The sequence below is a fragment of the Mustela lutreola genome, chromosome 17 (assembly GCF_030435805.1).
Source record: "Mustela lutreola isolate mMusLut2 chromosome 17, mMusLut2.pri, whole genome shotgun sequence".
Classification (NCBI taxonomy): Eukaryota; Metazoa; Chordata; class Mammalia; order Carnivora; family Mustelidae; genus Mustela; species Mustela lutreola.
The window spans coordinates 35,361,971-35,374,288 of NC_081306.1; the positions used below are offsets into that span (position 1 = coordinate 35,361,971).

The window sequence follows — 12,318 nt, forward strand, 5'->3', positions numbered from 1 at the left end:
GGCCTCGTCCTGCCAGGCTAGTAAACATGGAGGATGTGAACGCCAACAGCCATTGCCAGACTCGAACTCAAAACAACTCCAAGCCAAGCAAACCTTTATCCAGGGCACTTGGACAAGGTGCTGGCACATAGCATGGGATTATGCTGACCACTGCAGACCGCTGCCCAAGGGCATTAACAGCACAGCACAAGCTAAGCCATGGGGTCTCCAACATGGACCTGATTTCTACCAAGTACACTTTTGTGCAAAACTAAAAAAAGATTAACCAAACTTTATTCACATTAACAAAATTTTATTCACATTAACAAAATTTTATTTTATTTAGGGATTTTGCAAAATCCCTAAAGCATCTGCCTTCAGAAATGTAGAGCAAACCACTAACTTCTCCAATTTAATAGACAGGAAAATTCTGGTCCCCAGCAGTTCACTCACTCACACAAGGCCCTGTGCACCCCACAGCACCACTGTCCAGGCCAAACCACTCTCAAACAGGTGACCCTGTTCTCTGTCTAGGGTACTCAGGCTCCCAGGCTGAGTCGGGACAAAGAGACACACACAGGTCCAGCCCCAGACACGATAGGCCCTGGCAGCAGCTGCACCCACAAAGAGGCTGCCAAGCTCTTGGCTCCATCAAGGCTCAGCAGGGAATGCTAAGAGGCTGAACATTCTAGAAGTCTCTTTGTCTGGGAGAAAGAAGGGGCAAGCCACAGAAAGGACAGGGTAGGGCTAAGGGCCAAGGAGTGGACAGCAGGTCAGAGTCAGCTGATCCAACACAGGGAGGTGTAATTGGCGTGTAGGTCAGGTGCTGCTCCTGGGCACAGGACACCCACGCTGTGTGACACCAGGCTTAGAGGCTAACATGGGTCACCAGCAGCTGGATGGCTTGGGGCTGCCAGGATGCCAAGGGGCCAAAGACAAGGCAGGAGGACACCCAGCTGGAGCGAACCCAAGGGACAAGGCAGGATGAACAGAGCCCTAGACAGGCCAAACTCCAGCCAATCTAGAGCACTGCGAGGGGTCAGTGTGCAGGCAAAGGCCAGGGAGAACCCACCACCTGGGTGAGGAGAGACTGGGGGCCCAGGTGCTGAGAAGGGGCAGAGCAGCTATCCTCCAGGATCAAGGGGCCATGCAGGCTTCAGGTGGTCTCAGTGACAGGGAGCACCTGTCAGAGCCATCCCCAGGGAGAGGGCTGCTTGGAGAGGATCAGCCTCCAGCCAGAGGGATTGCACTGCTAGCCACTGGGTCCCGTGCCACATGGATTCCCTGTGGACTTCGGGTTTCCTTCTGGAAGGTATAGTAGCAGGGTGGAGGGGCAGGGGGTAAAAGGGATCAGCACATTTTCAACAGATCACAGACAAGCAACACATTACACACTAAATGGACTGACAGGCCCCACACCTCAGCCCCCTCCCTCTCCTACCAGTCTTCCTGCCTCCATTACCCAGGTCAAGGCACATGGTGGGCACATGGCCAGGAACGGTCTCCTACTTCCCATGACCATCTCACAGCCTTGAGGTGACGCCCATCATATCACAAGCTTCCCTCCTGCACCTTGCTCTAAATCTTTGCTGTTTGTGCTCACGTCACAGTTTCTAGATTCACGTGTGTTTGTCCGCTTAATGCCTCTGCCCCCAACTGTGTTCCACCCGGCCAAAGAGGAATGGACTTATTACCCTACACCTGAGTTTGACCATAAAGCCTTCAAAGGCACGTCTTACGGTTCTGAAGGACGCAAGCTCCACCCCCAGTCCCGCCCCTGGAGTTCACTGATGGCTCGGGGCTCCCAGACCAGCCAAGGACAAGAGAACAGATGTCCGGGCCTCAGGAAAGGATGGGAACGGCCCAGCTGGGGGCGGGGGGGGGGGGGAGACTCAAGCAAGCAAGCAAGCAGCAAGGGCTCCTGGGAGTGGACATCAGAGGGACACAGATGGGTTTTGGGGAAACTTGACCCAGAGGAGGGGAGGGCGGGAGGCACAGGAGGACCCTGCTCAAGGCCAGGCTGAGGACAGTGTGCCCTGGCCTGCTCAAGAGGGATCCACCAGTGACAAGCACTGAACACATATGGAAACCGAATGCCTTCCTGAGGAGCCCCGGCGGAACCGTCCAACAAGACAGCATCCCCGAAATGGCACACACATCCTGTGGCCACAAGAAACACATGCCCAGCCATGTTCCTAAGAATGTGGCAGGGGGCCACACAGCAGCTCCAGAAGGCAGGGACACAGAAACACTCTCCCAGAGGCAGCCCTGTGCCACGGGCAGGGTTCTACTCCCAGCTCCCTGCCGAGTGAGGCTCTGGCTGCCGCTGGGGCTGGGTGCACCGCCTGGAAGCCATTACACCCCACACAGCCCACTGCCAATCCCAAGGCACTCGGGAGAGTGGGGCGCTGACGGCGGCGTCCAGAGAGCCCTGGACTGCCCTGCTGGAGAGATCCAGCGGGGGCCCGCTCAGCATCTGACTAGTTGGATGCTCCCAGCAAGCCTGACCTTCCACTTCCTCCCCAGTAAGAAGGAAGCCACTCACCTCTGCCCTGCTCTGCCTGAAGGCGACAGGGAATCTAAGGAGACAATGTGGAAAGAGCAGAGCACGCATGAAGTCCCCTGCCGTGCGCCTGCCCTTGGGGGTGGGGGGGTGTGGATTAACAGCCCGGGTGGAGTAGCCACCATGCAGCCTTGTCCATGCTGGGAAAGGCCGCCTTGACAGACCCCAGGCTGAGATTTGCTCGTGTACACTTGCCAAAGCACATGCGTAACAGAAGATGAAAGCAGAAGTGAGCATCCAGGGTCTCTACGGACGGCGGAACTTGGGCCGCCCAGCATGCGACAGGCTTGCAGACAGAGGACACCAGCAGCCCGGTCCTGCCAACCCGCAGGAATCCCAGGAGACGGCCCCCAGCCCTGCCGGCGAGGGAACGGGCCAGCCCGGAGCCCCACGTGCACGGGGGCACCCTCCTTGCACGGCACCGCGAGGGCAAGTCTCAGGGACAGCGCGCAACCACAGGCTCTGTCAGTCTTGCCGCGTGCTAACTGTGGTACAACAAGAACCATGTGCGGGGGGAAGGAAGCGAGAAGAGGACAGAGGCAGGTGGCACCTCCTCTGGGGGTCCTGCTAGCACTCATTAGAGGGGCCACCTCAGCAAGAGCAGCGAGCCTCATCCCAGCGCCCCATGATGCCCAGGCCGGGTGGCACGTGGCTGTCTTTACACAGGCCATCTGATTCCCGTCCTCAATGTATCCAAGTGTCATTACACATTTCTCTGAAAAATAAAAATGCAAGCCCAAACAACAGAAACAAAACCAGAGAAGGAAGGATTCGAAGAACCTGCCCAGAGGAGGGGCAGGAGGCACACACCAGGCCCCCTGCCCGTGGCCCGGTGCCGCCTTGGACAAGCCTGCTGCCCCAGCATCTCCAGCTGGATGGCCGGGTCTGCACCATACACCCCCCCTTGAGATTGAGAATTAACCTTGCGGTTGCAATTCAGTCCCACTGTGATGAATCATGTGGTCTAGCCAATCTGTCCCCAGCCTGCAAACACACAGGTGGGGCTGCCTCCGAATCACAGGCATGGGGAGCCCCCGCGTCCCCCAGTGCAGGCGTGCTAGGCACACGGCAGGATGAGCTCATCACCCACCCCAGGCCACCCAGACTCAGCAGGGCAGGATGTGGCAGAGGCAGAAGGCACTCGGACCCTCACGTCCTCAGGTGCCATGGCCACACCCTGGAGCTGCTGAGGGGATGAGGGTCTGTGCACAGTCCTGGTCCTAACACAGGAAGTCATACGAGAAACAACAGGCAGGAGGGCTGGGCAGGAACCCAGCCAAAGGGGCCGTGTTCCTGTTCTTTCACCCGAGCTCGGCTAAGCGTCCACCACTGTTCATGTCGCATCTGTGGCCACTTTCATACAACACTCTGTGGCCCAAAAGGGCAAAAGCCATTCATGACCTGGCCCCTGCAGACACCGGTTACCGGTCCCTGCCTCTACCACATGTGCCGGACTTAAGGTTCGGAAAGGCAGGAGGCAGACAGACCCCACCCAAGGTGCTCCCCACCAGCCTGCTGGCGGCCACAAGCACACCTGCTGGCATGGAGGGCCCGGGGCCGTGCACGTGCAGTGTTCATTCCTCTTCAGAGAGATGATGCCCGAAGGCACCATCAGCTCGCTCACTTCCATCCCTTCCTGTAAGACTCCCAGACCATCTCGTCTGCACAGGACCAGAGCAGCTCCAGTGTTAATCCACGGTCACCATGCCCCATGTGAAGGCGGCAGCTGGGGATCCATCCAGGGCAGCTCCAAAGTCGGGCTGCACGGGCACTGGGGCTCCATGGAGGAGCGGAGCTGGGTGTCCTCCCACCCTCTCCATGACTCCGTCCGAAGCTGGGGGCACGGTGTACAGCCGCCCTAGAGGGCATTCCACCTGGCCTCTCCTCTAAGTTGACAGGGGAGGGCAGGAGGCACGGAGGCAGGATAGGGGGTGGCAGACGAGCCAGCAAATCCCCCATATCTCTCTCTGGTGTCGGCCCGTGGCCCATTAGCAGCTCCAAGGTGGAAGCACCCAGCGGGCCAAGGATCGATAGACCGCCGAGTTTCAGCGAGCAGAGCTGCGGCCTCTCTCGGCACAGTCTGCAACCAGCACCTGCGCTCTGGTAGCATCCTTCCAGCCACCAGTGCTGCCTGATTAATAAAACCCATCCTGCCTGCCTGCTTCCCCATCGATTTCACCATCCTCGACCCAAAGCACAAGTCAATACCCAGTTAGGTGTGGCCCCTATGTGTGGACGCTGAAGCTGACCCCCTCCTGGAGGGCAGCTGTCTCCCCCCCACCCTGGGGAGGAGCCCCCATCAGGGATGCAGGACACGGGGGCTGCATGGGGGCACACGGGGAGGAGCGCTCCCTCCACGGGGATGACATCCTGGTGCCCGTGGCAGACAAGCTCTCTAAGGGCTGGCACCCCACTAATAAACATCTCTAAAGCATTTCCCATGCTGAACAACAGAAATGAAAGGAGAAAATGAGATTTTAAAAAATCATTAGTTTCTCTTTTACGTTTTTTTAGTGAAGCTGAGATGAGAGAAGCATCTGCTCACCCATCACCGTGTCAACACAGCAGCTCACTTATTAACCCCACTTCCTGCTTGGCGCAAGGCTGGGGCTGGAGAGCTGACACTTGAGAAATGCCAGCTCCAAGCAGTTTATTTCCTCTTGAACTTTAACAACTGACTGAGACAGAAATGACCTTTAGAAGGAAGGGCCAACGCTCGTTGGGACTGCGGGAGCATGGCTCTGCTCCGCGAGCAGGGCCCCTGCCACGGGACCACGCCCCTGCGGTGACCAGGTACCCGGGCACAAGGGCTCCCAGCTCTCCCTCTGAGGCAGTGGAGGCCGCGTGAGGGCTCCAGCCATACCGGGACGACTGCCTGCAGCGTGTGCCCCGGGGCCAACCATCACGTGGGACACAGCTAGCTTCAGACCTGGCCTCCAACACGTGCCAGTGCAGGACCGTGGGCCAAGGACACGAACATTCCCCGACACGCTGCAGGCACTGCCTCTCCCATCACCTTCCAATCTGCGCACCCAAGGGGGGTTTGAACGAACAGCGCCAGCAGGGGTAACAGGGTGGTGGTGGACATTCAGCTCTACTGCCCAGACCGGATATTACAGTTCCAAGTTCAAAAGTGTCTGAATAGATAGTGTAGAAAAATAAAGGTCTGGTGTAATTACAAATGCTCCATTAATTTTCTGAAATCTCTGGAGGAGAAAAGGAGCCTGGCCAACAGAGAGGACAGTCGTGTCAGTGCCAGACATGCCACGTGGTCCCATGGCCAGACTCGGAAGAGGAGCAGGTCGTGGGAGCAGCTGCAAGCAGTGAGCGCCCACAACACGCACTGGTCAGAGGTGATGCAGGGACACCTAGCAGCCCATCTGCCAGAGCAGGTCTGAGAGGAGAACACTAAGAACACCCAGCCTGCCGGCCCATGGCTGGGGACACTGTGGCTCACCCATCGTGCCCCCAAACCTCCCCAAGGCTTCCACAGCCAGGCCCCAGGAAGCACCATCAGAGAAGGAAGGAAGGAGCTGGCAGACAGGACAGACGCAAGGATGTGATCTCAATGAGGAGAACCCACTGCCACGGCCCATCTTTCTTCCTGCTGCAGACAGGGATATAGTCCTGAGCCTGTACAAGGCACGACCACTGGCTTGGAGGCAGCCATAGACTCACTGTTCACACAGCCGACAAATCAATGCAAACCGAGTGTTGGACACCCACCCAGGGAGAGCAGACACGAGGGGACAGCCTTCACGGAGCTCACGGGCAGGATGGAGGTCATGACAGGTCTTGGGAGAAATGTCTTACCAGCAGAGACAAAGAGGACAGGCAAAAGGACTTCAAATCCCATAAAATGCTCCAAGGCCCAGCTTTGTTTTGCCCACAGACGCCAAGGCTCCAGCAACCACCTACATACAGAGACCGATGACCAGACGTGCCCACACTGTTCACCATGGTCATGCTCCCACACATCACACATGAAGACCTAGGGACTGGAAGACCATGTTCCCTGAAGTGACCCCTTCATGGCCCATCACAGAACCAGCAAACTCCAGGGAGCTGCAACCAGTGGGTGCCCCCCTTGCAGTGCCCCACTCTGACACAAGGGGACGCACTCCCAGAAACCTGAGCCCTGGCCCTGGCCCCACCAAGGAGTGATGAGCTCTGAGTTCAGACTACCCTGAGGTCCCACTGAGCTCTCGTCTACTCCAGCACCGAGCCCACCCCAGGAGTGCCCCTCCACGCACCTGACCCTTGTCCCCAAACCACCAGGGGCCAAGGACCTGCCCTGCACTGTGCATCCCCCAACCCTACTTAAACAGAATGGGACGGGGGCAGGGGGCAGCTGCTCAGTGAGCCTATCAGTCACTACCATAACAAAACCATTTGTTGCATGACTGACTTGTTTTTTGAGATTAAATCTACAGAAAATTCACCATTTTCACCATGTTAAACAATTTAGTGTTTTTTAGTATATTTGCAATGCTATGCAAACATATATTCAAGAAGACTCCTTCACCCCAAGCCCACGGGCAGCCCTTCCCCAGCCCCTGCCCAGCCCGGTACCCATCACCTATGGTCTGTGTCTGTGGCTTCGCCTGGTGTGGACGTGCCAGCCCCGTGGACTAGTGCACACAGGGCCCTCCTCACTGAGCACCACGGGTTCCAGGTCTGTCGTCGCAGTACCAGGTGAGGCCACACGACGCCTTGATCAGGAAGGAGCGACACCCAGCAGGACAGGTGCACCAACGCCCGGTTTATCTGCACATCACTGGGTGGACTGCTGGTTCCGACCGCCAGGCCTCCTGGCTCCTGTGAGCAGCACGGCTCTCAGCACTCCAGTGCAGGTTTGCAGAGGAACATGCATTTTCAGTGCCCTCGGGAACAGCCCTACACATGGCCATGCCAGGCTGGACTCCGCATGAACCTTCTGAGGACCCATCAGACTGGTTCCCACAGCGGCCGCACCGCCTGGTACCCTGCCCGCTGTCTGTGTGGCTTCCAGTTCCTCACAGCTCGACCAACACTGGTTACTTGCCATCTCTTACAGTCACATTCCAGAGACCCCACGTGTCAGTGTCAGGTCTTTAGGATGACGGAAGTTCACTGCTCCAGGAGCCACGCCCTCCTCCCCGGCTCCTGGCCATCCCAGCTGGCGTGAGGTGGCATCTCACAGTGGTCCCAATGCTCCCATGTGACCATTGCGCATCTAGAAAAACATCTACTTAAGTCCCTTGCCCTTTGTATTTGCAGTGACATATACATAGCATATGTTTTAACCTCTGCTAAGCACACACTCCCAGGGCACTGAGCACACAGGCACACTGGTACAGCCCCCACCAGCCATCTCCTGAATGTTCTGTCTTCCACACTTGAGACTCTCCCCATGAAACACTGACCCCTCCCCTCCTCTGCCCCTCGCCCACCCTCTACTTCCTGTCTCTCTGAGTATGAAGACATGACTCCAGGGACCTCCTATAAATGGGATCCTACAGTGTTTTCCTTCTGTCTGGCTTCTTCCACTGACCATCGTGTCCTCAAGGCTCGACTATGCTGGAGCGGGTACCAGACTTCCCCTCCTTTCAAAGGCTGAACGATAGCCACGTTGTCTGGACACGTCCTATTTTTAAAATCAATCATGGATTCCCCTGCTGTCGGGCCGCCAGGCCACTTCCCACTGCAGACTACGGCAACTGCTCCATCTCCAGCCGTGGGTGTGCCAGCATCTGCTCAAGCAGCCCATCCTCCATGGCGCCTGCCCCATGTCACACGAAATGGCTGCAATTTCTCTACTTCCTTGCCAATCCTGGTTTCCTGAGTTCTTAATAGCCGGCATCCCAGCCACATCGCATACAGGCCATCTGTGTGTCCTCTGTGGATGGATGGCTCAGGCCCTTTGTCCATTTTTAAATTCAGTTTTTAGTCTTTTTGACATTGAGCTGTGAGAATACTATAGACGTTCTGGATGCTAGGTCCCCATCAAATACATGATTTGCAAGTCTCTTTTCCTATTACGTGGGCTGACTTTTCCCTTCCTTAATAGTGTCCTTTGACCCATGTAAGTATTTCATTTGGATTCATTTGGATGAAGCACTCGTTGCTTCTGGCATCCTAGTTAAGAAGCCACTCCCTAGTCCAAGGTCACAAAGACTTAGGACACCAATGCTTCTTCCACAAGTTCACGGTGTTAGCACCTGAGTCACTGTGTGTGCCCTAAGGCAGGGGCCCAAACGGGAGCTCCTGAAATTGTCTGCACACCATGAGATGAGGTAGAAAGGGAGTCCTCCCCTTCTGTGCTTCGGAATAGTTTGAGAAACACTGTGTAAGCTCTTTCTTTAAACATAAGGCAGAATTCACCAATGAGACCATCTGGTCCTGGGACCTTCGCTGGGAATATTCTAGCGGCTGATTACTAATCACATCGGTCCGTCTACAGTTCCCGTCTTCGAGCCGCTCTGGCACTCCGTGTGTCTCACGAGACAGTCTAGTGTGTGGGCGCACAGTCCCCCATGGAGCTCTCCCAGGCCCTTCTCCCTCCGTGGAGCAACGACCCCACTCCCACTCCTGCTTTGCTGACCCTTCTCCCCCATTTGCTCAGTCAGTTCAGCTAACGGTTTGCCCATGTTAGTCGTCTTTTCAAGTAAGTAACTTTCTATTTGTTCTTTTTTTCTATCCTCTCCTTCGCTCATCTCTAATTTGTACTTCCCCCTGCTTGCTGTAAATTTGGTTTGCTCTTCTTCCAGCTCACTAAGGTGGGACGCGATATTCTTGTCTTCGTGCAGCCCTTAGAGCTGGGAGCGTCGCTGTGAATGTCGTGCGTGTGCCCCGCTCACCCACGGTCATTTCTAATTTCCCATGTTTCTCCCTCGACTCATTGGTATTAGGGAACATGTGGTTTGATGTCCTCTGGTCTATGGATTTTCCAAATTTCCCTCTGTTGTCTAATTTCCATCCCTTTGTGGTAGGAGAACACACTCTGTGTGACACTGGACGTTTTAAACGAGGCACATTTGCTAGCGTGACTTGCAGTCTGCCCTGCACGACGCCCCCCAGACCCCGAAGAGGGTGTGGATGCTGTCAGAAGGTGAGCCCCAGTGCCTCCACACCTCAACCTCCTCACCCACAAATGGGATAAAAACCCCTACTCGCTAGGTTCTTACATGGGGGCAAGGAGAGGAGGCCCGTCGGTGAAGGTGCACACCAACCGCGGGCACAGTGCGAGCACGGCAACGGTCAAGGTGAGCTCGCGGGACAGCAGGGCTGCTCAGGCGCACGGGCTCATCCCGCTGAAGCCGGGTGATACTGTGGTTTACCATGAGGCCTGACGCAGAACCTCGGTGGCAGGTGGGGAGGAACAGACCCACAGCACAGGCACCAGCAGAGGCTCGGGGGGCCGCTTGCGTGCAGACGCCGCCCAGAGGCCACGGCGGGCAGGGCTTCTGGTGCTACTGGGAGGACAGCAGGCGCTGTCCTCGCTGTCCCACACGGCCCGCGAACACAGACCAGAAGCCGCCCACTGTGCCCCGAAGGCCGGAGCTTTGTCCCGGTGGGTCACCCTGCCTCCTGAAGGGCCCCCTTCCTGTGTGCACATCACCAGCGCCTTTCAGGACAAGAAGCCCGCTCAGCAGTCCCACAGGCCTGCGGTGCCCGGCAGCAGGAGGAGGGCTGGTGACAAAGGAAAGTCTTCCCTTCACACAATTTCTTCACAGGAAACGGATTTCAAAGTGGCCATCTGTCTATGAGATTAGCATCCCAAAGCTACACAACCACACAACCAGGGAGCCTGCTCTGGCTGAGCCCAGACTTCATCACAGTAGTAGAAAAAGTCCCATTTAAATGATAATAGTGCGAGGTGCTTACACAGCATTTTTCCAGAAAGAAGATCCCAATGGCACCTCACTGCTTCCGGGCCCAGCAAGGACTCAGGGGCAGGCCCAGGTGGCTGGACCACACCCGCTCCTCTCTCCCGCAGGCCCCCTCCTGTACCTGGCCAGGCTGCGTCCCTGAAAAGAGGACAGCAAGCTGAGGGCATCCTTGCTCAGGCTGAGCCCCAGATCCACTTGGGGCACACCCACCTGGGGCAGACTCACCTGCCTGCAGCCCCCTCTTCCACAGCCTCTCCCTCTCCTGACCACTGCCCCAGCCAACCGCTCCTTTAGACGCCCTTTTCTTTCCCCACTGCTCTCTCCCTGGCCTCTCCCACGGTCTCTCCCACCGGGCCCAGTCCCTGCACAGCCCAAGTCAGAGCCAGCTGCCTAGCTCCCACAAACCTCAGCATGGCACACAGTGGGCCCTTCCTCCACCCTACCAGACAGGGAGCTGCGGGATGGTGACGCCATGCATGGTATCCAACACCTAGGAGGAGGTGAGGAAAACACCCTGAACAAATGAGGGGAAGACAAGGAGTCCAGTGCACCCAAGGCTGGGAGACGGGGGGTGGGGTGCAGCAGGGGAGTGCCACGTGCCTGCAGGCATTGGCAAGCATAGGTCCAGGAAGCACTGGGGCCAACCAGACGCTGACCCCTCAGATCTGTGCACAGGGAGGGGGCCCTTGGCACTGCAGTGAGGACCGGAGTCCAGAAAGGGAGAGCAGCAGCTAGAACACACATGGGAAGCAGGGGCCGGCATCAGCAATTCAGGCCTTGGAGCGAGCGCTCCCCAGCCATGTGCGTGTGCCCGGCTGTGTGCCTGGCTGAGCCAGCACCTCTGCCACAGCCCATGTGCAGTGTGTGTACCAACCCCCATGACCAGTCCATTGGAACACCCAGAGGAGAAGGGAGCTGCCCTGCAGGGATCCCTCACTCGGCTTTCCCTTCCTGCACAGTGGGCCAGGGCCACGCCAGCAGCTCTCAAGCGGTGGGCCAAGCATTCCACAGAGAGGAGGGAGAGAGCGAGCGGGACCCGGCAGCAGACGAAGGGGCAGGAGCCAGGCATAAGCATGAGAGCACTGTGCACGGCAGGCAGAGTCGTGCGGCTCGAGGCCTGGACTCAGACACGCGGCCACTCCAAAGCGACTGTGGTGAAGACGCTGACCACGATGCTGAGCACGACAGTGAAAAGGGCAGCGGCTCTGTGGGTGCCGGCCCTGCACACAGCACTGTGCACCCTCGGGCTCCGGTGGTCTCATGCCAAACCCCAAAGGGAGGCACTCATAACACCCCCAGGGAAAAGTAAAGAAAACAGGGTCTGGGAAGGCTAAGGCTCAACTCAGTACGGAGCACAGCCAAGACCAGAGTGCCCGTGCTCTCAAACACTGTCCAGAGCAGGAGTGTGGCTCCCGGCTCACAGAGCTGAGCACTGTCTGCCTGTCGGACCGAATGGGAAAAGCCAGGCAATGTCACAGAAGAAAAGACCCCAACATGGGGAACAAAAAAGATAAAGTACAGTGTAAAATCCACTGGAAGGTAATTTTAACTACCAGGAAAAGCAGAAAAAGACAAACCAGCAGGCACATCCTAGACAGTGTATTCAAGAGTCAGAATCATTAAGACGCCAACTCCCCTAAATGAGCCTGCATGTTTAAGGCAATGCCGATGAGACCTGCCCTTATTTGAAATGAGGCCACCACACTTAGAGCTCATGTGAAGAAAGCAACCGCAACCGGGACACGGAGAAAGCACAGAGAGGATCCCACCACCTGGGCCCACGGACACCACACGCAGCCACCGGAACCAAAGCCAGGCACGTCCTCACGCTCAAAACAAGGAAAAGGGACTGAGACCTCCTGTCAGAGGAGCCAGGCATCGCGGAAAGACTGGATGTCCACAGGG

The 12,318-nt window shown here is 57.1% G+C and overlaps 1 protein-coding gene across 4 annotated transcripts in view; it reads right to left on the minus strand.

Annotated features, from left to right (window-relative positions):
* Positions 1-12,318, minus strand: part of MAD1L1 (mitotic arrest deficient 1 like 1) — a 311,419-nt gene that overhangs the window by 192,228 nt on the left and 106,873 nt on the right. The window lies entirely within an intron of this gene.